Genomic DNA, 24,666 nt, shown 5'->3' with positions numbered 1-24,666 from the left:
AACATAACAGCGAGGCTCCGACGAGAATCGATCTCATGATCTCCTGTTTACTAAACAGGCGCTTTAACCACTAAGCCACGGAGCCTTTGCTGTGAAGCGATATGAATGCAGAATATTTCAGTAAATTATCTAAATTTTCTCATCGGAACTTTTACACTATTGATTGCATATATGCATATCTAAATCAACTATTATTTTTAATTTTTATAAATTTAACAGCTACGAAATCTAGTTCAAGTAACATAACAGCGAGGCTCCGACGAGAATCGAACTCATGATTCCCTGTTTACTAGACAGGCGCTTTAACCAATAAGCCACGGAGCCATTGCTTTGAAGCGATATGAATTCTGAATATTCCAGTAATTTAACTAAATTATCTCATCGGAACTTTTACACTATTGTTTGCATATATGCATATCTAAATCAACTATTATTATTAATTTTTCAAAATTTAATAGCTACGAAATCTAGTTCAAGTAACATAACAGCGAGGCTCCGACGAGAATCGAACTCATGATCTCCTGTTTACTAGACAGGCGCTTTAACCACTAAGCCACGAAGCCCTTGCTTTGAAGCGATATGAATGCTGAATATTTCAGTAAATTATCTAAATTATCTCATCGGAACTTTTACACTATTGATTGCATATATGCATATCTAAATCAACTATTATTTTAAATTTTTCAAAATTTAATAGCTACGAACTCTAGTTCAAGTAACATAACCGCGAGACTCCGACGAGAATCGAACTCATGATCTCCTGTTTACAAGACAGGCGCTTTAACCAAAAAGCCACGGAGCCATTGCTTTGAAGCGATATGAATTCTGAATATTCCAGTAATTTAACTAAATTATCTCATCGGAACTTTTTCTCTATTGTTTGCATAAATGCATATCTAAATCAACTATTATTTTTAATTTTTCAAAGTTTAACAGCTACGAAATCTAGTTCAAGTAACATAACAGCGAGGCTCCGACGAGAAACGAGCTCATGATCTCCTGTTTACTAGACAGGCGCTTTAACCACAAAGCCACGAAGGCCTTGCTTTGAAGCGATATGAATTCTGAATATTTCAGTAAATTATCTCATCGGAACTTTTACACTATTGTTTGCATAAATGCTCATCTAAATCAACTATTATTTTTAGTTTTTCAAAATTTAACAGCTACGAAATCTAGTTCAAGTAACATAACAGCGAGGCTCCGACGACAATCGATCTCATGATCTCCTGTTTACTAAACAGGCGCTTTAACCACTAAGCCACGGAGCCTTTGCTGTGATGCGATATGAATGCAGAATATTTCAGTAAATTAACTAAATTTTCTCATCGGAACTTTTACACTATTGATTGCATATATGCATATCTAAATCAACTATTATTTCTAATTTTTATAAATTTAACAGCTACGAAATCTAGTTCAAGTAAAATAACAGCGAGGCTCCGACGAGAATCGAACTCATGATTCCCTGTTTACTAGACAGGTGCTATAACCACTAAGCTACGGAGCCTTTGCTGTGAAGCAATATGAATGCAGAATATTTCAGTAATTTTCGTAATTTAACTAAATTATCTCATCGGAACTTTTACTCTATTGTTTGCAAAAATGCATATCTAAATCAACTATTATTTTTAATTTTTCAAAATTTAACAGCTACGAAATCTAGTTCAAGTAACATAACAGCGAGGCTCCGACAAGAATCGATCTCATGATCTCCTGTTTACTAAACAGGCGCTTTAACCACTAAGCCACGGAGCCTTTGCTGTGAAGCGATATGAATGCAGAATATTTCAGTAAATTATCTAAATTTTCTCATCGGAACTTTTACACTATTGATTGCATATATGCATATCTAAATCAACTATTATTTTTAATTTTTATAAATTTAACAGCTACCAAATCTAGTTCAAGTAACATAACAGCGAGGCTCCGACGAGAATCGAACTCATGATTCCCTGTTTACTAGACAGGCGCTTTAACCAATAAACCACGGAGCCATTGCTTTGAAGCGATATGAATTCTGAATATTCCAGTAATTTAACTAAATTATCTCATCGGAACTTTTACACTATTGTTTGCATATATGCATATCTAAATCAACTATTATTATTAATTTTTCAAAATTTAATAGCTACGAAATCTAGTTCAAGTAACATAACAGCGAGGCTCCGACGAGAATCGAACTCATGATCTCCTGTTTACTAGACAGGCGCTTTAACCACTAAGCCACGAAGCCCTTGCTTTGAAGCGATATGAATGCTGAATATTTCAGTAAATTATCTAAATTATCTCATCGGAACTTTTACACTATTGATTGCATATATGCATATCTAAATCAACTATTATTTTAAATTTTTCAAAATTTAATAGCTACGAACTCTAGTTCAAGTAACATAACCGCGAGACTCCGACGAGAATCGAACTCATGATCTCCTGTTTACAAGATAGGCGCTTTAACCAAAAAGCCACGGAGCCATTGCTTTGAAGCGATATGAATTCTGAATATTCCAGTAATTTAACTAAATTATCTCATCGGAACTTTTTCTCTATTGTTTGCAAAAATGCATATCTAAATCAACTATTATTTTTAATTTTTCAAAATTTAACAGCTACGAAATCTAGTTTAAGTAACATAAGGTGGGGTGGCGTAGCGGTTAGCGCTTTCGCCTCGCAGCAAGAGGATCCCGGGTTCGATCCCGGGTTGTGGCACCGGGTGAAAAATCTGGGAAGAAATCCTTCTGCGTAGAGTATGCAAGTTCTCTCCCCGCTTGTTAAAGGAGTTTTCCTCCGCGGTCTAACCCGGTTTCTCCTTTCCATCAAAACTTGCAGAGGTTAACGGTAATAGTTAGTATAGGGCACTGTCGGTTAGCTGTGGCATAGGGGCTAGCCACCACCCCTCTATGCATTGTAAAGGCGTTAGATAAGGGGCAATAAGTCGCAAGATGACTTGGTCCAATTAGCTAGCTGAACTTTTTAAAAGTGAGGCTCCGACGAGAATCGAACTCATGATCTCCTGTTTACTAGACAGGTGCTATAACCACTAAGCTACGCAGCCTTTGCTGTGAAGCGATATGAATGCAGAATATTTCAGTAATTTCAGTAATTTAATTAAATTATCTCATCGGAACTTTTACTTTATTGTTTGCAAAAATGCATATCTAAATCAACTATTATTTTTAATTTTTCAAAGTTTAACACCTACGAAATCTAGTTCAAGTAACATAACAGCGAGGCTCCGACGAGAATCGAACTCATGATCCCCTGTTTACTAGACAGGCGCTTTAACCAATAAGCCACGGAGCCATTGCTTTGAAGCGATTTGAATTCTGAATATGCCAGTAAATTAACTAAATTATCTCATCGGAACTTTTACACTATTGTTTGCATATATGCATATCTAAATGAACTATTATTTTTAATTTTTCAAAATTAAATGGCTACGAACTCTAGTTCAAGTAACACAACAGCGAGGCTCCGACGAGAACCGAACTCATGATCTCCTGTTTACAAGACAGGCGCTTTAACCAATAAGCCACGGAGCCATTGCTTTGAAGCGATATGAATTCTGAATATTCCAGTAAATTAACTAAATTATCTTATCGGAACTTTTTCTCTATTGTTTGCATAAATGCATATCTAAATCAACTATTATTTTTAATTCTTATAAATTTAACAGCTACGAAATCTAGTTCAAGTAACATAACAGCGAGGCTCCGACGAGAACCGAACTCATGATTTCCTGTTTATTAGACAGGCGCTTTAACCAATCAGCCACGGAGCGGTAGCTCCCTTAGATAAGGCCTGATGACGGCTTTAATGTATAAGGAAGGTTTTTGGATTGGTTTTAACATTTTTCGTATTAAGTTTATTCAGAAGAAAATAGGGGAAGTGGGTAGCTTGGGCAACTTCGCGAGGCGTCCCGTTTACGGATTTTTCGCGCCATTTCCCTCCCCGTGGGGGTGAAGAGAGATAGGATTTTTACGCGCATTAACACACGAGTGACGAAATTCTGTGGACAGTACGGTCCTACGCCTTCCAACTGACTAGAGGCGTCTGCTAGAGGCAGTGAGGCACTCAGGCAGAATGGCAGAGGCTGGAATCGAGTGGTAAGTACTAAATTCATAACTTATTTTAAAATATGTCTTTATTTTTAAATACAATGGTATTTCTAAGTTCCAGGGAAAAAATTAACTTGTCCGAAGTTTTAAACTGTGATAGGGAAGAGTTCAAAGTAATAAAGTTGTATCCAAGTTGTTGTAGTTTGATTTTTAACATTGGGATTGGTTTGGGTAGATCTTGCTTTTCCTTTCAACACAGCCTGAGTTTTCTTATCGGTAGTTTCCTTGTACGTTAAATCACACTGCGTACTCTTAACGACATTCATTTTATTAAATAACCCAATTTTCGTCCTTAATTAAACCAATATCCGCATTAACCCGTTGCCTGACGTAACCCTAACTCAAACTGAAGCACAGCAGAAATATAAGCAGACTACACAAGTTAGTTCCACAGTTCGCTACATGGTGGTGTTCGCAATGAAATCTGGTACTATTTTATGCTTCGCGCCGATTGGCCAGATTCAAATTTTAAGGGTGGTAGGGGAATCGACCATTGTAAGTGAGAATCACTGGACGACTTGTATGGATCAAGGCTACGGCTACCCACTTCCCCTATTTTCTTCTGGTTTATTGTTTCGAAATTTTTCTACTGAACTAAAATCCGGGCCCTTAGTATGTGGTAAAAATTTCAAGACGATCCACCTAATAGTTTATTTTATAAAGCATAAAGTTGCTAAGGGTGGTTTTCATTTCCATAAAATTAATCACAGATTTTGGCGAAAAACTAGAGAATCTCCATAGAAATAACATGGGAAATTTTCCAAACTTACCCATTTTGTAACTACCCTTACAAAAATAACTATACGTTTGATAGATTTGAAAACGGTCTTAAATGAAAGCCCCATTTTTAAAGTGGGCGCCAATTTTTGTTTCATTAAGAAAAACAAAGTTTAAGTATTTTTTTTAATAGTTTTAAGTACCTGCTCCGAATTACGTGGTTTACCTTTAAACTGTGGAACTTAAGACTGTTTTGCTTGGGTTAAGTAATAAAGAAAGTCATTTTAGGACTTACGTCGTTTTACTGCGGATAATCAAATTGGTAGGGCAATTAGCTAGCTTAATTGTCATTATAACTATTGCGCGTCCAACTAATTTAGTTGCGAAGTACGGATTAAACTTAATTAAACAAAATAAGCAATTAAAGATAATTAAACAAAATAAGCAATTAAAGATAATTAAACAAAATAAGCAATTAAAGATAATTAAACAAAATAAGCAATTAAAGATAATTAAACAAAATAAGCAATTAAAGATAATTAAACAAAATAAGCAATTAAAGATAATTACCAATTATAGGTAATTAAATTTTTACACGAGTCTAAACTATAACATCTGTTTGTGTACAAGTCTACGGAATCTGTTCAAGCGCAGACCTACAGAATATTTTTGTGCAAAGGAGTATAAAATCTCTTTGTGCAGAGGCCTATGCAATCATTTCGTGCACAGGCCTATGGAATATTGTTTTACACAGGCCTCTGGAATATTGTTTTACACAGGTCTACGGAATGTTTTTGTGCAAATCTGCATGGAATCCTTTTGAGTATAGGAGTATAGAATCTTCTGTGCACAGGTCTATGGAATTTTTTGTTCATGGGTCTATGGTATATTTATGTGCACAAGTTTCAAGAATCTTTATTTGCACAAGTTTGAAGAATCTTTATGTGCACACAAGTCTGAAGAATCTTTATGTGCACACAAGTCTGAAGAATCTTTATGTGCACACAAGTCTGAAGAATCATTATGTGCACACAGTCTGAAGAATCTTTAGTTGCACACAAGTCTGAAGAATCAATATGTGCACACAAGTCTGAAGAATCTTTATGTGCACACAAGTCTGAAGAATCTTTATGTGCACATAAGTCTGAAGAATTTTTATGTGCACACAAGTCTGAAGAATCATTATGTTCACACACAAGTCTGAAGAATCTTTATTTGTCCAAGTGAAAAATCTTTATTTGCACAGGTCTACGACTTCTGTTTGTGCACAGGTCTATGGAATCTGATTTGCTCATTTCTATGACATCTCTTTTTGCGCAAGTCAATAACATTTGTTTATGCTCAAGTCTAAAACATCTGTTTGTACACAAGCCTAAAACATCTGTTTGTGCACAAGTCTAAAACATCTGTTTGTACACAAGACTAAAACATCTGTTTGTACACAAGACTAAAACATCTGTTTGTGCACAAGACTAAAACATCTGTTTGTGCACAAGTCTAAAGCATCTGTTTGTGCACAAGTCTAAATCATCTGTTTGTGAACAAGTCTATAACACCTGTTTGTGATAAATTCTATAACACCTGCTTGTGATCAATTCTATAACACCTGCTTGTGAACAAGTCTATAACATCTCTTTGTGCACAAGTCTATGACGTCTGTTTGTGCACACGCGAGTGACTTCTGTCTGAGCAAAGGTCTACGGAATATTTTTGAGCACGGGCCTACGTATCATTTTTGTGCAAATGGATATGGAATCTTTTTGAGCATAAGGGTTTGAAATCTGTTTGAGCATAGGGGCATTGAAAATGTTTGTGCATAACTCTATGGAATCTGATGTGCACATGTCTATAACATCTCTTTTTGCGCGAGTCTCCGACATTTCTTTGTGCACAAGCCTGTGATTCTATTTGTGCACAAGCCTGTGATTCTATTTGTGCACAAGTGTACGAAATATTTTTATGCATTGGTGTACGAAATATTTTTATGCATTGGTGTACGGAATATTTTTATGCACAATTGTACGGAATATTTTTGTGCACAGGTGTACGGAATATTTTTGTGTATAGGTGTATGGAATATTATTGTGAAAATGGATACCGAATATTTTTGTGCACAGGTGTACGTGATAGTTTTGTGCACAGGTGAACGTGATATTTTTGTGCAAATGGGTAAGGAACATTTTTGAGCATAGGGATATGGAATGTTTTTGTGCATAGGGATTTGGAATGTTTTTGTGCAGAGGTCAATGGATTATTTTTGTGTACAGGTATATGGAATGTTTTTGTGCAGAAGTCCGTGGAAAAGTTTTGTGTACAGGTATATGACTCATGTTTGTGCACAAATCTATAGAATGTTTTGTACACCGGTCTAGGACATATGATTGTGCACAAGTCTATGGCATCAGTTTGTGCAAAAGTCTAAGGTACGTGTTTTTGCACAAATATTTGACATCTATTTTTGCACAAGTCTATGGTATCTGTGTGTACAGGTCTACAAAATATGTTTGTGCACAAGTCTGAAGAATCTTTATATGCACAAGTCTGAAGAATCTTTATATGCACAAGTCTGAAGAATCTTTATATGCACAAGTCTACGGAATATCTTGTGCAAATGTCGATGACATCTCTTTTTGAGGAAGTCTATGAAATCAGTTTTTTACACAAGCATTTGACATCTGTTTGTGCACAAGTCTATAACATCGGATTGTGCAAAACTGTGTGCCTTCTGTTTGTGTACAAGTCTGTGGAATCTATTTGTGCACGAGTCTACGTAATATATTTGTGCGCAAATCTATGGAATCTGTTTATGCGCTAGTCTACGGCATCTGTTTGTGCACGGGTCTACGGAAAATGTTTGTGCAAATGGGTGTGGAATATTTTTGAGCATATAGGGGTATGGAATGTTTCTGAACAGGTCCAAGGCATGTTTTTGTGCACTGGTCCATGGAATATTTTTGTACACAGGTCTATGTCACATGTTTATACAAAAGCCAATAGAATATTTTGTGCATAGGTCAATGGAATCTTTTTTTGCACAGCACAGTTTTATGAAATGTTTTGTGCGCAGGTCTAGGAAATATTTCTGTGCAAATGGTTATGGAATAGTTTTGTGCTATGGGTATGAAATCTTTATGTACACAGGTCTATGGAATCTTTAGCGCGCAGGTCTATGGAATCTTTATGTGCACAAGCATATATAATGTTTTGTGCACAGTTCCATGAAATATTTTGTGCACATCTTCATGAAATCTTTTGTGCACAGGTCTATGGAAACTTGATGTGCACAAGTCTATAGAATGTTTTTTGTGCACATGTCTATGACTTCTGTTTGTGCACAAAACTATGGAATCTGGTTTGAACATGTCTATGACATCTGTTGTGCACAAGCCTGTGACTTCCACAAGTCTACGCAATTTGTTTGTGCACATGGCTACGGAATCTGTGCACAGATCTCCGGAATCTGTTTGTACACAGGCCTACGGCATCTGTTTGTGCACAGGTTTACGGAATCTGTTTCCTTACAGGTCTACGGCATCTGTTTGTGCACAGGCCTACGGCATATTTTTTTGAGCACAGGTCTAGGGAATCTTTTGTGCACAGTTTTATGGAATCTCTTTGGGCACAGGTCTATGGAATCGTTTTGTGCAAATGGGTATGGAATCGTTTCGTGCAAATGGGTATGAAATTGTTTTGTGCAAATGGGTATGGAATCTTTATGGAAACAGGTCTATGACTTCTGTTTGTTAACAAGTCTAAGACTTCTGTTTGTGCACTAGTCCGTGGAATCTGATGTGCACATATCCTTGACATCTCTTATTGCGCAAGTCTATGATGTATTTTTTGTGCAAGTCTATGACATCTGTTTGTGCACAACCCTGTGACTTCCGTTTGTGTCCAAGTATCCGGAATCTGTTTGTGCACATGTCTACGGTATCTGTTTGTGCACATGTCTACGGTATCTGTTTGTGCACAGGTCTACAGAATATTTTTGTGCACAGGTCTACGGAATATTTTTGTGCACAGGTCTACGGAATATTTTTGTGCACAAGCCTACTGAATCGGTTTGTGCAGAGGTCTAAGGAATCTGTCTTTGCAAAGGCCACTGCATCTGTTTGTGCACAGGTCTAAAGAACATTTTTCTGCAAATGGATACGGGATATTTTTGTGCAAATGGATATGCAGTATTTTTGTGCACTGGTGTACGAGATATTCTTGAGCATATTTTTGAGCATAGGGGTATGGAATGTTTTTGTGCAGAGGTCCATGGAATCTTTTTGTGTACAGGTATATAACATCTCTTTTTGCACAAGTTTATGACATCTGTTTGTGCGTAAGTCTATGACATCATTTTGTGCGCAAGTCTATGACATCAGTTTGTGTTCAATTCTAAGGGATCTGTTTGTGCACAATTCCAAGGGATCTGTTTGTGCACAATTCTAACGGATCTGTTTGTGCACAAGTCTACGGGATCTGTTTGTACACAATTATATGACATGTGTTTTCATAAGTCTATGTTATCTACGAAATATGTTTGTGCACTCAGGGTGACCACAAATAACCTTGTAATAGTTATAGGAAAATAGGAAATTTACAATTGATTTACAGGAAATTATGGGAGACTAGCTGTTACCCGCGGCATCGCTTGAGTGCAGTAAGAACTTCCATCAAGTATGGGTACATTTTACTGATTCGACTAATATTTTTGTAGCATCCTAGGAGCGAAGGCACTCGGCGTCGCCCATCAGCTCGTCGGGACATTTTTTATTACTTTACACGCAGACATTCTATAAAGAAAGGTTTTTAAATATCTGGCCGCCATTTAAAATGATGGCAACAAATCGATCCCGAAAGACCATATAGCCCGTCTATAGGTTAAAGGAATCCAGTGTACTAAATATTTGTGAAATCGGTTGAAACTCACGGACTTTCTTACAAAGAGAAAATTTGTTACATTTCTGGGCGCCATTTATGAAGATGGCGGCGGATTGGAAAAATCTTTCTTAGTACGCGCCTACTACTTACGAGTAACGTTCCTCCAAATTTTCAGCCTTCTGTGGCCAGCGGTTTGGGCTGGGCGATGATTATCAGTCAGTCTGTCAGTCGGTCAGGACTTTGATTTATATAGATATAGATGTATAATTAAAAAAACAGGAAAAGACAAGAGAACTACTCTTGAAAAATAGCAAAATATAGGTTGCAAATGCTTTGAAAGTAATAAGACAAGATTTACAAAGGAGCTTTGGTTTAATTATAACCATAAGTTCGTAAGATATGTTACATAAATTTGTCACTGGAAACTGAGAGCTTGTCTCGAAGTGACGTAAATGAAACGTCATAGCTTCTCGTAAAGTGACGCCTGATGAGGCCCTGTCAAAGGCTTAGTACAGACTAAATAGGAAGATGGAGTAGAAAATCGCGTGTAGTCAATTCTCGCGTCGTTCTCGAACTAGCTCTCATTAAGTCTCTAGCATTTTTAAATATAGGAAGTGTCATACTTATGGAACGTAATCTTAGAAACATATGCTATAACTTTAAAACATCACAGACTTCCCTGACAAATATTTTTAGAGGCTTCCATAGCTTTGGTGATATATAACAAAACCAAAAGTGAGAGCGCACAAAATATCTACAATTTCAAAAATCGGAAAATATAGGAAAATTATCGAAATTATAGGAACTAATAGGAAGACATCCGAAAATAGGAAAAATTATAAAATTTAGGAAATGTGGTCACCCAGCGCAGGTCTACGGAATATGTTTGTGCACAGGTGTATAAATTGTTTTTGTACACAGGTCTACGTAATAATTTTTTAGCCTAAGTCTTCGGAATCTATTTGTATTATTGCATCCACTGTGCTTTGAACGTGAAAACGACGGGAAGGCAATTTGAGTTGGACTGGGCGTTGAAGCAATCAAGATTAATACTTCTATAATAGATGGTTAGGGCCTTGTTAGTTCAAACGTGGTAACTAATATACGCGCAACACCACAAGACTTAAATGGAGCGCCTGCTTTTCAGTTTACGTTTTAAAATACTAGTTTCTAAACAGTTTTAATTCATATTAAGACTGAAGTGACAGATATTTATCAAAACTGTCTTTGTACACAAAGACGCGAAAAAGTAAGAGATAAGTGTAGAAAATTAATTGTTTGAAGTTAGAGATATTCAAATTTTCATTTTTGAAGACGTGATTATAAAACATCAATTATTTGAAAAAATTTCTTATCTTAGTTTATTTTCACAAAAATTCCAGAGAAACTACCTTGATACTACTGTTTATTTTCGAGAAACATTGGCTTCGAGGAAGTTCAAATACTCGGATATCTGAAAAATAGAGCTAGTATTTATTTTTATATTTCAAAATTGAAAATATTGCGAACCGAAAATTACATTCGCCCTTTGACTGTGATGTAGTTATTAGAGTCAAAAGGATCTGTAGCTTTGAGAGATATACAACACGTCAATTTTTGAAACCTCGAAATCTTTAAAATAAACGAACACGTTTGGTTAAGTTTTCATGCTTGTTTTGTTTTGTCTGCTATCAACAATTTTCTGCCCATTTTATTCTCCTTATAGGCCCGAATACTCAAACTAACTCTAAATTTTAAAAAGAAAATAAAATGCATACGTTTTCTATTTTTAAAATGATGCACATGATAAGGATAAAATATTTTACTTAAGGAATTTTGGTCAAAAAAACTAAGATAAGAAATTTTTTCAAATAATTGATGTTTTATAATCACGTCTTCAAAAATGAAAATTTGAATATCTGTTACTTCAAACAATTAATTTTCTACACTTATCTCTTACTTTTTCGCGTCTTTGTGTACAAAGACAGTTTTGATAAATATAACAGCGAGGCTCCGACGAAAATCGAACTCATGATCTCCTGTTTACAAGACAGGCGCTTTAACCACTACGCCACAGAGCCCTTGCATTGAAGCGATATGAATGCAGAATATTTCAGTAAATTAACTAAATTATCTCATAGAAACTTTTGCCCTATTATTTTAATTTTTCAAAATTATATAGCTACGAAATCTAGTTCAAGTAACATAACAGCGAGGCTCCGACGAGAATCGAACTCATGATCTCCTGTTTACTAGACAGGCGCTTTGACCACTAAGCCACGGAGCCCTTGCTTTGAAGCGACTTGAATGCTGAATATTCCAGTAATTTAACTAAATTATCTCATCGGAACTTTTGCCCTATTATTTTAATTTTTCAAAGTTATATAGCTACGAAGTCTAGTTCAAGTAACTTAACAGCGAGGCTCCGACGAGAATCGAACTCATGATCTCCTGTTTACTAGACATGCGCTTAAACCACTAAGCCACGGAGCCCTTGCTTTGAAGTGATATGAATTCTGAATATTTCAGTAAATTAACTAAATTATATCATCGGAACTTTTACACTATTGTTTGCATATATGCATATCTAAATCAACAATTATTTTCAATTTTTCAAAATTTAATAGCTACGAAATCTAGTTCAAGTAATATAACAGCGAGGCTCCGACGAGAATCGAACTCATGACCTCCTGTTTACAAGACAGGCGCTTTAATCACTAAGCCACGGAGCCCTTGCTTTGAAGCGATATGAATGCAGAATATTTCAGTAAATTAACTAAATTATCTCATCGAAACTTTTGCCCTATTATTTTAATTTTTCAATATTATATAGCTACGAAATCTAGTTCAAGTAACATAACAGCGAGGCTCCGACGAGAATCGAACTCATGATCTCCTGTTTACTAGACAGGCGCTTTAACCACTAAGCCACGGAACCCTTGCTTTGAAGCGACATGAATGCTGAATATTCCAGTAATTTAACTAAATTATCTCATCGGAACTTTTGCCCTATTATTTTAATTTTTCAAAATTTAATAGCTACGAAATCTAGTTCTAGTAATATAACAGCGAGGCTCTGACGAGAATCGAACTCATTATCTCCTGTTTACAAGACAGGCGCTTTAACCACTAAGCCACAGAGCCCTTGCATTGAAGCGATATGAATGCAGAATATTTCAGTAATTTAACTAAATTAACTCATTGGAATTTTTACCCTATTGTTTTAATTTTTCAAACTTTAATAGCTACGAAATCTAGATCAATTAACATAACAGCAAGGTTCCGACGAGAATCGAACTCATGCTCTCCTGTTGACTAGACAGTCGCTTTAACCACTAAGCCACGGAGCCCTTGCTTTGAAGCGACATGAATGCTGAATAGTCCAGTAATTTAACTAAATTAACTCATCGGAATTTTTACCCTATTGTTTTTATTTTTCAAAATTTAATAGCTACGAAATCTAGTTCAAGTAACAGAACAGCGAGGCTCCGACGAGAATCGAACTCATGATCTCCTGTTTACTAGACAGGCGCTTTAACCACTAAGCCACGAAGGCCTTGCTTTGAAGCGATATGAATTCTGAATATTTCAGTAAACTATCTCATCGGAACTTTTACACTATTGTTTGCATAAATGCTCATCTAAATCAACTATTATTTTTAATTTTTCAAAATTTAACAGCTACGAAATCTAGTTCAAGTAACATAAAAGTGAGGCTCCGACGAGAATCGAACTCATGATCTCCTGTTTACTAGACAGGTGCTATAACCACTAAGCTACGCAGCCTTTGCTGTGAAGCGATATGAATGCAAAATATTTCAGTAATTTCAGTAATTTAATTAAATTATCTCATCGGAACTTTTACTCTATTGTTTGCAAAAATGCATATCTAAATCAACTATTATTTTTAATTTTTCAAAGTTTAACACCTACGAAATCTAGTTCAAGTAACATAACAGCGAGGCTCCGACGAGAATCGAACTCATGATCCCCTGTTTACTAGACAGGCGCTTTAACCAATAAGCCACGGAGCCTTTGCTGTGAAGCGATATGAATGCAGAATATTTCAGTAAATTAACTAAATTTTCTCATCGGAACTTTTACACTATTGATTGCATATATGCATATCTAAATCAACTATTATTTTTAATTTTTATAAATTTAACAGCTACGAAATCTAGTTCAAGTAACATAACAGCGAGGCTCCGACGAGAATCGATCTCATGATCTCCTGTTTACTAAACAGGCGCTTTAACCACTAAGCCACGGAGCCTTTGCTGTGAAGCGATATGAATGCAGAATATTTCAGTAAATTAACTAAATTTTCTCATCGGAACTTTTACACTATTGATTGCATATATGCATATCTAAATCAACTATTATTTTTAATTTTTATAAATTTAACAGCTACGAAATCTAGTTCAAGTAACATAACAGCGAGGCTCCGACGAGAATCGAACTCATGATCTCCTGTTTACTAGACAGGTGCTATAACCACTAAGCTACGCAGCCTTTGCTGTGAAGCGATATGAATGCAGAATATTTCAGTAATTTCAGTAATTTAACTAAATTATCTCATCGGAACTTTTACTCTATTGTTTGCAAAAATGCATATCTAAAACAACTATTATTTTTAATTTTTCAAAATTTATTAGCTAGGAAATCTAGATCAAGTAACATAACAGCGAGGCTCCGACGAGAATCGATCTCATGATCTCCTCTTTACTAAACAGGCGCTTTAATCACTAAGCCACGGAGCCTTTGCTGTGAAGCAAAATGAATGCAGAATATTTCAGTAATTTTCGTAATTTAACTAAATTATCTCATCGGAACTTTTACACTATTGTTTGCATATATGCATATCTAAATCAACTATTATTATTAATTTTTCAAAATTTAATAGCTACGAAATCTAGTTCAAGTAACATAACAGCGAGGCTCCGACGAGAACCGAACTCATGATTTCCTGTTTACTAGACAGGCGCTTTAACCAATCAGCCACGGAGCCATTGCTTTGAAGCGATATGAATTCTGAATATTCCAGTAATTGTACTAAATTATCTCATCGGAACTTTTACTCCATTGTTTGCATAAATCCGTATTTAAATCAACTATTATTTTTAATTTTTCAAAATTTAACAGCTACGAAATCTAGTTCAAGTAACATAACAGCGAGGCTCCGACGAGAATCGAACTCATGATTCCCTGTTTACTAGACAGGTGCTATAACCACTAAGCTACGGAGCCTTTGCTGTGAAGCAATATGAATGCAGAATATTTCAGTAATTTTCGTAATTTAACTAAATTATCTCATCGGAACTTTTACTCTATTGTTTGCAAAAATGCATATCTAAACCAACTATTATTTTTAATTTTTCAAAATTTAACAGCTACGAAATCTAGTTCAAGTAACATAACAGCGAGGCTCCGACGAGAATCGATCTCACGATCTCCTGTTTACTAAACAGGCGCTTTAACCACTAAGCCACGGAGCCTTTGCTGTGAAGCGATATGAATGCAGAATATTTCAGTAAATTAACTAAATTTTCTCATCGGAACTTTTACACTATTGATTGCATATATGCATATCTAAATCAACTATTATTTTTAATTTTTATAAATTTAACAGCAACGAAATCTAGTTCAAGTAACATAACAGCGAGGGTCCGACGAGAATCGAACTCATGATTCCCTGTTTACTAGACAGGTGCTATAACCACTAAGCTACGGAGCCTTTGCTGTGAAGCAATATGAATGCAGAATATTTCAGTAATTTTCGTAATTTAACTAAATTATCTCATCGGAACTTTTACACTATTGTTTGCATATATGCATATCTAAATCAACTATTATTATTAATTTTTCAAAATTTAATAGCTACGAAATCTAGTTCAAGTAACATAACAGCGAGGCTCCGACGAGAACCGAACTCATGATTTCCTGTTTACTAGACAGGCGCTTTAACCAATCAGCCACGGAGCCATTGCGTTGAAGCGATATGAATTCTGAATATTCCAGTAATTGTACTAAATTATCTCATCGGAACTTTTACTCTATTGTTTGCATAAATCCGAATTTAAATCAACTATTATTTTTAATTTTTCAAAATTTAACAGCTACGAAATCTAGTTCAAGTAACATAACAGCGAGGCTCCGACGAGAATCGAACTCATGATCTCCTGTTTACTAGACAGGCGCTTTAACCACTAAGCCACGAAGGCCTTGCTTTGAAGCGATATGAATTCTGAATATTTCAGTAAATTATCTCATCGGAACTTTTACACTATTGTTTGCATAAATGCTCATCTAAATCAACAATTATTTTTAATTTTTCAAAATTTAACAGCTACGAAATCTAGTTCAAGTAACATAAAAGTGAGGCTCCGACGAGAATCGAACTCATGATCTCCTGTTTACTAGACAGGTGCTATAACCACTAAGCTACGCAGCCTTTGCTGTGAAGCGATATGAATTCTGAATATTTCAGTAAATTATCTCATCGGAACTTTTACACTATTGTTTGCATAAATGCATATCTAAATCAACTATTATTTTTAATTCTTATAAATTTAACAGCTACGAAATCTAGTTCAAGTAACATAACAGCGAGGCTCCGACGAGAACCGAACTCATGATCTCCTGTTTACTAGACAGGCGCTTTAACCAATAAGCCACGGAGCCATTGCTTTGGAGCGATATGAATTCTGAATATTCCAGTAATTGTACTAAATTATCTCATCGGAACTTTTACTCTATTGTTTGCATAAATCCGTATTTAAATCAACTATTATTTTTAATTTTTCAAAATTTAATAGCTACGAACTCTAGTTCAAGTAACATAACAGCGAGGCTCCGACGAGAATCGATCTCATGATCTCCTGTTTACTAAACAGGCGCTTTAACCACTAAGCCACGGAGCCTTTGCTGTGAAGCGATATGAATGCAGAATATTTCAGTAAATTAACTAAATTTTCTCATCGGAACTTTTACACTATTGATTGCATATATGCATATCTAAATCAACTATTATTTTTAATTTTTATAAATTTAACAGCAACGAAATCTAGTTCAAGTAACATAACAGCGAGGCTCCGACGAGAATCGAACTCATGATTCCCTGTTTACTAGACAGGTGCTATAACCACTAAGCTACGGAGCCTTTGCTGTGAGGCAATATGAATGCAGAATATTTCAGTAATTTTCGTAATTTAACTAAATTATCTCATCGGAACTTTTACTCTATTGTTTGCAAAAATGCATATCTAAATCAACTATTATTTTTAATTTTTCAAAATTTAACAGCTACGAAATCTAGATCAAGTAACATAACAGCGAGGCTCCTACGAGAATCGATCTCATGATCTCCTCTTTACTAAACAGGCGCTTTAATCACTAAGCCACGGAGCCTTTGCTGTGAAGCGATATGAATGCAGAATATTTCAGTAAATTAACTAAATTTTCTCATCGGAACTTTTACACTATTGATTGCATATATGCATATCTAAATCAACTATTATTTTTAATTTTTATAAATTTAACAGCAACGAAATCTAGTTCAAGTAACATAACAGCGAGGCTCCGACGAGAATCGAACTCATGATTCCCTGTTTACTAGACAGGTGCTATAACCACTAAGCTACGGAGCCTTTGCTGTGAGGCAATATGAATGCAGAATATTTCAGTAATTTTCGTAATTTAACTAAATTATCTCATCGGAACTTTTACTCTATTGTTTGCAAAAATGCATATCTAAATCAACTATTATTTTTAATTTTTCAAAATTTAACAGCTACGAAATCTAGTTCAAGTAACATAACAGCGAGGCTCCGACGAGAATCGAACTCATGATTCCCTGTTTACTAGACAGGTGCTATAACCACTAAGCTACGGAGCCTTTGCTGTGAAGCAATATGAATGCAGAATATTTCAGTAATTTTCGTAATTTAACTAAATTATCTCATCGGAACTTTTACACTATTGTTTGCATATATGCATATCTAAATCAACTATTATTATTAATTTTTCAAAATTTAATAGCTACGAAATCTAGTTCAAGTAACATAACAGCGAGGCTCCGACGAGAACCGAACTCATGATTTCCTGTTTACTAGACAGGCGCTTTAACCAATCAGCCACGGAGCCATTGCTTTGAAGCGATATGAATTCTGAATATTCCAGTAATTGTACTAAATTATCTCATCGGAACTTTTACTCTATTGTTTGCATAAATCCGTATTTAAATCAACTATTATTTTTAATTTTTCAAAATTTAACAGCTACGAAATCTAGTTCAAGTAACATAACAGCGAGGCTCCGACGAGAATCGAACTCATGATTCCCTGTTTACTAGACAGGTGCTATAACCACTAAGCTACGGAGCCTTTGCTGTGAAGCAATATGAATGCAGAATATTTCAGTAATTTTCGTAATTTAACTAAATTATCTCATCGGAACTTTTACTCTATTGTTTGCAAAAATGCATATCTAAACCAACTATTATTTTTAATTTTTCAAAATTTAACAGCTACGAAATCTAGTTCAAGTAACATAACAGCGAGGCTCCGACGAGAATCGATCTCACGATCTCCTGTTTACTAAACAGGCGCTTTAACCACTAAGCCACGGAGCCTTTGCTGTGAAGCGATATGAATGCAGAATATTTCAGTAAATTAACTAAATTTTCTCATCGGAACTTTTACACTATTGATTGCATATATGCTTATCTAAATCAACTATTATTTTTAATTTTTATAAATTTAACAGCAACGAAATCTAGTTCAAGTAACATAACAGCGAGGGTCCGACGAGAACCGAACTCATGATTCCCTGTTTACTAGACAGGTGCTATAACCACTAAGCTACGGAGCCTTTGCTGTGAAGCAATATGAATGCAGAATATTTCAGTAATTTTCGTAATTTAACTAAATTATCTCATCGGAACTTTTACACTATTGTTTGCATATATGCATATCTAAATCAACTATTATTATTAATTTTTCAAAATTTAATAGCTACGAAATCTAGTTCAAGTAACATAACAGCGAGGCTCCGACGAGAACCGAACTCATGATTTCCTGTTTACTAGACAGGCGCTTTAACCAATCAGCCACGGAGCCATTGCTTTGAAGCGATATGAATTCTGAATATTCCAGTAATTGTACTAAATTATCTCATCGGAACTTTTACTCTATTGTTTGCATAAATCCGTATTTAAATCAACTATTATTTTTAATTTTTCAAAATTTAACAGCTACGAAATCTAGTTCAAGTAACATAACAGCGAGGCTCCGACGAGAATCGAACTCATGATCTCCTGTTTACTAGACAGGCGCTTTAACCACTAAGCCACGAAGGCCTTGCTTTGAAGCGATATGAATTCTGAATATTTCAGTAAATTATCTCATCGGAACTTTTACACTATTGTTTGCATAAATGCTCATCTAAATCAACTATTATTTTTAATTTTTCAAAATTTAACAGCTACGAAATCTAGTTCAAGTAACATAAAAGTGAGGCTCCGACGAGAATCGAACTCATGATCTCCTGTTTACTAGACAGGTGCTATAACCACTAAGCTACGCAGCCTTTGCTGTGAAGCGATATGAATTCTGAATATTTCAGTAAATTATCTCATCGGAACTTTTACACTATTGTTTGCATAAATGCATATCTAAATCAACTATTATTTTTAATTCTTATAAATTTAACAGCTACGAAATCTAGTTCAAGTAACATAACAGCGAGGCTCCGACGAGAACCGAACTCATGATCTCCTGTTTACTAGACAGGCGCTTTAACCAATAAGCCACGGAGCCATTGCTTTGAAGCGATATGAATTCTGAATATTCCAGTAATTGTACTAAATTATCTCATCGGAACTTTTACTCTATTGTTTGCATAAATCCGTATTTAAATCAACTATTATTTTTAATTTTTCAAAATTTAATAGCTACGAACTCTAGTTCAAGTAACATAACAGCGAGGCTCCGACGAGAATCGATCTCATGATCTCCTGTTTACTAAACAGGCGCTTTAACCACTAAGCCACGGAGCCTTTGCTGTGAAGCGATATGAATGCAGAATATTTCAGTAAATTAACTAAATTTTCTCATCGGAACTTTTACACTATTGATTGCATATATGCATATCTAAATCAACTATTATTTTTAATTTTTATAAATTTAACAGCTACGAAATCTAGTTCAAGTAACATAACAGCGAGGCTCCGACGAGAATCGAACTCATGATTCCCTGTTTACTAGACAAGTGCTATAACCACTAAGCTACGGAGCCTTTGCTGTGAAGCGATATGAATGCAGAATATTTCAGTAATTTCAGTAATTTAACTAAATTATCTCATCGGAACTTTTACTCTATTGTTTGCAAAAATGCGTATCTAAATCAACTATTATTTTTAATTTTTCAAAATTTAACAGCTAGGAAATCTAGTTCAAGTAACATAACAGCGAGGCTCCGACGAGAATCGATCTCATGATCTCCTCTTTACTAAACAGGCGCTTTAATCACTAAGCCACGGAGCCTTTGCTGTGAAGCGATATGAATGCAGAATATTTCAGTAAATTAACTAAATTTTCTCATCGGAACTTTTACACTATTGATTGCATATATGCATATCTAAATCAACTATTATTTTTAATTTTTATAAATTTAACAGCAACGAAATCTAGTTCAAGTAACATAACAGCGAGGCTCCGACGAGAATCGAACTCATGATTCCCTGTTTACTAGACAGGTGCTATAACCACTAAGCTACGGAGCCTTTGCTGTGAAGCAATATGAATGCAGAATATTTCAGTAATTTTCGTAATTTAACTAAATTATCTCATCGGAACTTTTACTCTATTGTTTGCAAAAATGCATATCTAAATCAACTATTATTTTTAATTTTTCAAAATTTAACAGCTACGAAATCTAGTTCAAGTAACATAACAGCGAGGCTCCGACGAGAATCGATCTCACGATCTCCTGTTTACTAAACAGGCGCTTTAACCACTAAGCCACGGAGCCTTTGCTGTGAAGCGATATGAATGCAGAATATTTCAGTAAATTAACTAAATTTTCTCATCGGAACTTTTACACTATTGATTGCATATATGCATATCTAAATCAACTATTATTTTTAATTTTTATAAATTTAACAGCAACGAAATCTAGTTCAAGTAACATAACAGCGAGGCTCCGACGAGAATCGAACTCATGATTCCCTGTTTACTAGACAGGTGCTATAACCACTAAGCTACGGAGCCTTTGCTGTGAAGCAATATGAATGCAGAATATTTCAGTAATTTTCGTAATTTAACTAAATTATCTCATCGGAACTTTTACACTATTGTTTGCATATATGCATATCTAAATCAACTATTATTATTAATTTTTCAAAATTTAATAGCTACGAAATCTAGTTCAAGTAACATAACAGCGAGGCTCCGACGAGAACCGAACTCATGATTTCCTGTTTACTAGACAGGCGCTTTAACCAATCAGCCACGGAGCCATTGCTTTGAAGCGATATGAATTCTGAATATTCCAGTAATTGTACTAAATTATCTCATCGGAACTTTTACTCTATTGTTTGCATAAATCCGTATTTAAATCAACTATTATTATTAATTTTTCAAAATTTAACAGCAACGAAATCTAGTTCAAGTAACATAACAGCGAGGCTCCGACGAGAATCGAACTCATGATTCCCTGTTTACTAGACAGGTGCTATAACCACTAAGCTACGGAGCCTTTGCTGTGAAGAATTATGAATGCAGAATATTTCAGTAATTTTCGTAATTTAACTAAATTATCTCATCGGAACTTTTACTCTATTGTTTGCAAAAATGCATATCTAAATCAACTATTATTTTTAATTTTTCAAAATTTAACAGCTAGGAAATCTAGTTCAAGTAACATAACAGCGAGGCTCCGACGAGAATCGATCTCATGATCTCCTCTTTACTAAACAGGCGCTTTAATCACTAAGCCACGGAGCCTTTGCTGTGAAGCGATATGAATGCAGAATATTTCAGTAAATTAACTAAATTTTCTCATCGGAACTTTTACACTATTGATTGCATATATGCATATCTAAATCAACTATTATTTTTAATTTTTATAAATTTAACAGCAACGAAATCTAGTTCAAGTAACATAACAGCGAGGCTCCGACGAGAATCGAACTCATGATTCCCTGTTTACTAGACAGGTGCTATAACCACTAAGCTACGGAGCCTTTGCTGTGAAGCAATATGAATGCAGAATATTTCAGTAATTTTCGTAATTTAACTAAATTATCTCATCGGAACTTTTACTCTATTGTTTGCAAAAATGCATATCTAAATCAACTATTATTTTTAATTTTTCAAAATTTAACAGCTACGAAATCTAGTTCAAGTAACATAACAGCGAGGCTCCGACGAGAATCGATCTCACGATCTCCTGTTTACTAAACAGGCGCTTTAACCACTAAGCCACGGAGCCTTTGCTGTGAAGCGATATGAATGCAGAATATTTCAGTAAATTAACTAAATTTTCTCATCGGAACTTTTACACTATTGATTGCATATATGCAAGTAACATAACAGCGAGGCTCCGACGAGAATCGAACTCATGATTCCCTGTTTACTAGACAGGTGCTATAACCACTAAGCTACGGAGCCTTTGCTGTGAAGCAATATGAATGCAGAATATTTCAGTAATTTTCGTAATTTAACTAAATTATCTCATCGGAACTTTTACTCTATTGTTTGCAAAAATGCATATCTAAATCAACTATTATTTTTAATTTTTCAAAATTTAACAGCTACGAAATCTAGTTCAAGTAACATAACAGCGAGGCTCCGACGAGAATCGATCTCACGATCTCCTGTTTACTAAACAGGCGCTTTAACCACTAAGCCACGGAGCCTTTGCTGTGAAGCGATATGAATGCAGAATATTTCAGTAAATTAACTAAATTTTCTCATCGGAACTTTTACACTATTGGTTGCATATATGCATATCTAAATCAACTATTATTTTTAATTTTTATAAATTTAACAGCAACGAAATCTAGTTCAAGTAACATAACAGCGAGGCTCCGACGAGAATCGAACTCATGATTCCCTGTTTACTAGACAGGTGCTATAACCACTAAGCTACGGAGCCTTTGCTGTGAAGCAATATGAATGCAGAATATTTCAGTAATTTTCGTAATTTAACTAAATTATCTCATCGGAACTTTTACACTATTGTTTGCATATATGCATATCTAAATCAACTATTATTATTAATTTTTCAAAATTTAATAGCTACGAAATCTAGTTCAAGTAACATAACAGCGAGGCTCCGACGAGAACCGATCTCATGATTTCCTGTTTACTAGACAGGCACTTTAACCAATCTGCCACGGAGCCATTGCTTTGAAGCGATATGAATTCTGAATATTCCAGTAATTGTACTAAATTATCTCATCGGAACTTTTACTCTATTGTTTGCATAAATCCGTATTTAAATCAACTATTATTTTTAATTTTTCAAAATTTAACAGCTACGAAATCTAGTTCAAGTAACATAACAGCGAGGCTCCGACGAGAATCGAACTCATGATTCCCTGTTTACTAGACAGGTGCTATAACCACTAAGCTACGGAGCCTTTGCTGTGAAGCAATATGAATGCAGAATATTTCAGTAATTTTCGTAATTTAACTAAATTATCTCATCGGAACTTTTACTCTATTGTTTGCAAAAATGCATATCTAAATCAACTATTATTTTTAATTTTTCAAAATTTAACAGCTACGAAATCTAGTTCAAGTAACATAACAGCGAGGCTCCGACGAGAATCGATCTCACGATCTCCTGTTTACTAAACAGGCGCTTTAACCACTAAGCCACGGAGCCTTTGCTGTGAAGCGATATGAATGCAGAATATTTCAGTAAATTAACTAAATTTTCTCATCGGAACTTTTACACTATTGATTGCATATATGCATATCTAAATCAACTATTATTTTTAATTTTTATAAATTTTACAGCAACGAAATCTAGTTCAAGTAACATAACAGCGAGGCTCCGACGAGAATCGAACTCATGATTCCCTGTTTACTAGACAGGTGCTATAACCACTAAGCTACGGAGCCTTTGCTGTGAAGCAATATGAATGCAGAATATTTCAGTAATTTTCGTAATTTAACTAAATTATCTCATCGGAACTTTTACACTATTGTTTGCATATATGCATATCTAAATCAACTATTATTATTAATTTTTCAAAATTTAATAGCTACGAAATCTAGTTCAAGTAACATAACAGCGAGGCTCCGACGAGAACCGAACTCATGATTTCCTGTTTACTAGACAGGCGCTTTAACCAATCAGCCACGGAGCCATTGCTTTGAAGCGATATGAATTCTGAATATTCCAGTAATTGTACTAAATTATCTCATCGGAACTTTTACTCTATTGTTTGCATAAATCCGTATTTAAATCAACTATTATTTTTAATTTTTCAAAATTTAACAGCTACGAAATCTAGTTCAAGTAACATAACAGCGAGGCTCCGACGAGAATATAACTCATGATTCCCTGTTTACTAGACAGGTGCTATAACCACTAAGCTACGGAGCCTTTGCTGTGAAGCAATATGAATGCAGAATATTTCAGTAATTTTCGTAATTTAACTAAATTATCTCATCGGAACTTTTACTCTATTGTTTGCAAAAATGCATATCTAAATCAACTATTATTTTTAATTTTTCAAAATTTAACAGCTACAAAATCTAGTTCAAGTAACATAACAGCGAGGCTCCGACGAGAATCGATCTCACGATCTCCTGTTTACTAAACAGGCGCTTTAACCACTAAGCCACGGAGCCTTTGCTGTGAAGCGATATGAATGCAGAATATTTCAGTAAATTAACTAAATTTTCTCATCGGAACTTTTACACTATTGATTGCATATATGCATATCTAAATCAACTATTATTTTTAA

The 24,666-nt window shown here is 35.0% G+C and overlaps 36 non-coding genes across 36 annotated transcripts; all 36 read right to left on the bottom strand.

Moving 5' to 3' along the window:
- Positions 1-12: 12 nt before the first annotated feature.
- Positions 13-85, bottom strand: TRNAT-AGU (transfer RNA threonine (anticodon AGU)). Its single transcript has one exon. It is a non-coding gene; the product is annotated as a tRNA-Thr (tRNA).
- Positions 86-490: 405 nt separating this feature from the next.
- On the bottom strand, positions 491-563 carry TRNAT-AGU (transfer RNA threonine (anticodon AGU)). Its single transcript has one exon. It is a non-coding gene; the product is annotated as a tRNA-Thr (tRNA).
- Positions 564-1,437: 874 nt separating this feature from the next.
- TRNAT-AGU (transfer RNA threonine (anticodon AGU)) lies at positions 1,438-1,510 on the bottom strand. Its single transcript has one exon. It is a non-coding gene; the product is annotated as a tRNA-Thr (tRNA).
- A 653-nt stretch (positions 1,511-2,163) lies between these two features.
- TRNAT-AGU (transfer RNA threonine (anticodon AGU)) lies at positions 2,164-2,236 on the bottom strand. The gene has a single exon. It is a non-coding gene; the product is annotated as a tRNA-Thr (tRNA).
- Positions 2,237-2,982: 746 nt separating this feature from the next.
- TRNAT-AGU (transfer RNA threonine (anticodon AGU)) lies at positions 2,983-3,055 on the bottom strand. Its single transcript has one exon. It is a non-coding gene; the product is annotated as a tRNA-Thr (tRNA).
- An 8,845-nt stretch (positions 3,056-11,900) lies between these two features.
- Positions 11,901-11,973, bottom strand: TRNAT-AGU (transfer RNA threonine (anticodon AGU)). Its single transcript has one exon. It is a non-coding gene; the product is annotated as a tRNA-Thr (tRNA).
- Positions 11,974-12,345: 372 nt separating this feature from the next.
- Positions 12,346-12,418, bottom strand: TRNAT-UGU (transfer RNA threonine (anticodon UGU)). The gene has a single exon. It is a non-coding gene; the product is annotated as a tRNA-Thr (tRNA).
- Positions 12,419-12,551: 133 nt separating this feature from the next.
- TRNAT-AGU (transfer RNA threonine (anticodon AGU)) lies at positions 12,552-12,624 on the bottom strand. Its single transcript has one exon. It is a non-coding gene; the product is annotated as a tRNA-Thr (tRNA).
- A 133-nt stretch (positions 12,625-12,757) lies between these two features.
- On the bottom strand, positions 12,758-12,830 carry TRNAT-UGU (transfer RNA threonine (anticodon UGU)). Its single transcript has one exon. It is a non-coding gene; the product is annotated as a tRNA-Thr (tRNA).
- A 569-nt stretch (positions 12,831-13,399) lies between these two features.
- Positions 13,400-13,472, bottom strand: TRNAT-AGU (transfer RNA threonine (anticodon AGU)). Its single transcript has one exon. It is a non-coding gene; the product is annotated as a tRNA-Thr (tRNA).
- A 414-nt stretch (positions 13,473-13,886) lies between these two features.
- On the bottom strand, positions 13,887-13,959 carry TRNAT-AGU (transfer RNA threonine (anticodon AGU)). The gene has a single exon. It is a non-coding gene; the product is annotated as a tRNA-Thr (tRNA).
- A 166-nt stretch (positions 13,960-14,125) lies between these two features.
- Positions 14,126-14,198, bottom strand: TRNAT-AGU (transfer RNA threonine (anticodon AGU)). Its single transcript has one exon. It is a non-coding gene; the product is annotated as a tRNA-Thr (tRNA).
- Positions 14,199-14,860: 662 nt separating this feature from the next.
- On the bottom strand, positions 14,861-14,933 carry TRNAT-AGU (transfer RNA threonine (anticodon AGU)). The gene has a single exon. It is a non-coding gene; the product is annotated as a tRNA-Thr (tRNA).
- Positions 14,934-15,108: 175 nt separating this feature from the next.
- TRNAT-AGU (transfer RNA threonine (anticodon AGU)) lies at positions 15,109-15,181 on the bottom strand. Its single transcript has one exon. It is a non-coding gene; the product is annotated as a tRNA-Thr (tRNA).
- An 883-nt stretch (positions 15,182-16,064) lies between these two features.
- On the bottom strand, positions 16,065-16,137 carry TRNAT-AGU (transfer RNA threonine (anticodon AGU)). Its single transcript has one exon. It is a non-coding gene; the product is annotated as a tRNA-Thr (tRNA).
- Positions 16,138-16,533: 396 nt separating this feature from the next.
- On the bottom strand, positions 16,534-16,606 carry TRNAT-AGU (transfer RNA threonine (anticodon AGU)). The gene has a single exon. It is a non-coding gene; the product is annotated as a tRNA-Thr (tRNA).
- A 166-nt stretch (positions 16,607-16,772) lies between these two features.
- TRNAT-AGU (transfer RNA threonine (anticodon AGU)) lies at positions 16,773-16,845 on the bottom strand. Its single transcript has one exon. It is a non-coding gene; the product is annotated as a tRNA-Thr (tRNA).
- A 414-nt stretch (positions 16,846-17,259) lies between these two features.
- On the bottom strand, positions 17,260-17,332 carry TRNAT-AGU (transfer RNA threonine (anticodon AGU)). Its single transcript has one exon. It is a non-coding gene; the product is annotated as a tRNA-Thr (tRNA).
- A 175-nt stretch (positions 17,333-17,507) lies between these two features.
- Positions 17,508-17,580, bottom strand: TRNAT-AGU (transfer RNA threonine (anticodon AGU)). The gene has a single exon. It is a non-coding gene; the product is annotated as a tRNA-Thr (tRNA).
- A 414-nt stretch (positions 17,581-17,994) lies between these two features.
- TRNAT-AGU (transfer RNA threonine (anticodon AGU)) lies at positions 17,995-18,067 on the bottom strand. The gene has a single exon. It is a non-coding gene; the product is annotated as a tRNA-Thr (tRNA).
- A 175-nt stretch (positions 18,068-18,242) lies between these two features.
- TRNAT-AGU (transfer RNA threonine (anticodon AGU)) lies at positions 18,243-18,315 on the bottom strand. Its single transcript has one exon. It is a non-coding gene; the product is annotated as a tRNA-Thr (tRNA).
- An 883-nt stretch (positions 18,316-19,198) lies between these two features.
- Positions 19,199-19,271, bottom strand: TRNAT-AGU (transfer RNA threonine (anticodon AGU)). Its single transcript has one exon. It is a non-coding gene; the product is annotated as a tRNA-Thr (tRNA).
- Positions 19,272-19,667: 396 nt separating this feature from the next.
- On the bottom strand, positions 19,668-19,740 carry TRNAT-AGU (transfer RNA threonine (anticodon AGU)). Its single transcript has one exon. It is a non-coding gene; the product is annotated as a tRNA-Thr (tRNA).
- A 653-nt stretch (positions 19,741-20,393) lies between these two features.
- Positions 20,394-20,466, bottom strand: TRNAT-AGU (transfer RNA threonine (anticodon AGU)). The gene has a single exon. It is a non-coding gene; the product is annotated as a tRNA-Thr (tRNA).
- Positions 20,467-20,641: 175 nt separating this feature from the next.
- Positions 20,642-20,714, bottom strand: TRNAT-AGU (transfer RNA threonine (anticodon AGU)). The gene has a single exon. It is a non-coding gene; the product is annotated as a tRNA-Thr (tRNA).
- A 166-nt stretch (positions 20,715-20,880) lies between these two features.
- Positions 20,881-20,953, bottom strand: TRNAT-AGU (transfer RNA threonine (anticodon AGU)). Its single transcript has one exon. It is a non-coding gene; the product is annotated as a tRNA-Thr (tRNA).
- Positions 20,954-21,367: 414 nt separating this feature from the next.
- TRNAT-AGU (transfer RNA threonine (anticodon AGU)) lies at positions 21,368-21,440 on the bottom strand. The gene has a single exon. It is a non-coding gene; the product is annotated as a tRNA-Thr (tRNA).
- A 414-nt stretch (positions 21,441-21,854) lies between these two features.
- TRNAT-AGU (transfer RNA threonine (anticodon AGU)) lies at positions 21,855-21,927 on the bottom strand. The gene has a single exon. It is a non-coding gene; the product is annotated as a tRNA-Thr (tRNA).
- Positions 21,928-22,102: 175 nt separating this feature from the next.
- Positions 22,103-22,175, bottom strand: TRNAT-AGU (transfer RNA threonine (anticodon AGU)). The gene has a single exon. It is a non-coding gene; the product is annotated as a tRNA-Thr (tRNA).
- A 106-nt stretch (positions 22,176-22,281) lies between these two features.
- On the bottom strand, positions 22,282-22,354 carry TRNAT-AGU (transfer RNA threonine (anticodon AGU)). The gene has a single exon. It is a non-coding gene; the product is annotated as a tRNA-Thr (tRNA).
- Positions 22,355-22,529: 175 nt separating this feature from the next.
- Positions 22,530-22,602, bottom strand: TRNAT-AGU (transfer RNA threonine (anticodon AGU)). Its single transcript has one exon. It is a non-coding gene; the product is annotated as a tRNA-Thr (tRNA).
- Positions 22,603-22,768: 166 nt separating this feature from the next.
- On the bottom strand, positions 22,769-22,841 carry TRNAT-AGU (transfer RNA threonine (anticodon AGU)). The gene has a single exon. It is a non-coding gene; the product is annotated as a tRNA-Thr (tRNA).
- A 414-nt stretch (positions 22,842-23,255) lies between these two features.
- TRNAT-AGU (transfer RNA threonine (anticodon AGU)) lies at positions 23,256-23,328 on the bottom strand. Its single transcript has one exon. It is a non-coding gene; the product is annotated as a tRNA-Thr (tRNA).
- A 175-nt stretch (positions 23,329-23,503) lies between these two features.
- TRNAT-AGU (transfer RNA threonine (anticodon AGU)) lies at positions 23,504-23,576 on the bottom strand. The gene has a single exon. It is a non-coding gene; the product is annotated as a tRNA-Thr (tRNA).
- Positions 23,577-23,742: 166 nt separating this feature from the next.
- Positions 23,743-23,815, bottom strand: TRNAT-AGU (transfer RNA threonine (anticodon AGU)). The gene has a single exon. It is a non-coding gene; the product is annotated as a tRNA-Thr (tRNA).
- A 662-nt stretch (positions 23,816-24,477) lies between these two features.
- On the bottom strand, positions 24,478-24,550 carry TRNAT-AGU (transfer RNA threonine (anticodon AGU)). Its single transcript has one exon. It is a non-coding gene; the product is annotated as a tRNA-Thr (tRNA).
- Positions 24,551-24,666: the final 116 nt, after the last annotated feature.

The sequence above is a fragment of the Phalangium opilio genome, unplaced genomic scaffold (assembly GCF_054372755.1).
Source record: "Phalangium opilio isolate 3A_F unplaced genomic scaffold, DU_Popi_V2 ptg000092l_1, whole genome shotgun sequence".
Lineage (NCBI taxonomy): Eukaryota > Metazoa > Arthropoda > Arachnida > Opiliones > Phalangiidae > Phalangium > Phalangium opilio.
Note: the sequence above shows the minus strand (reverse complement) of the source record. Positions and strands in the feature narration are given on the sequence as shown.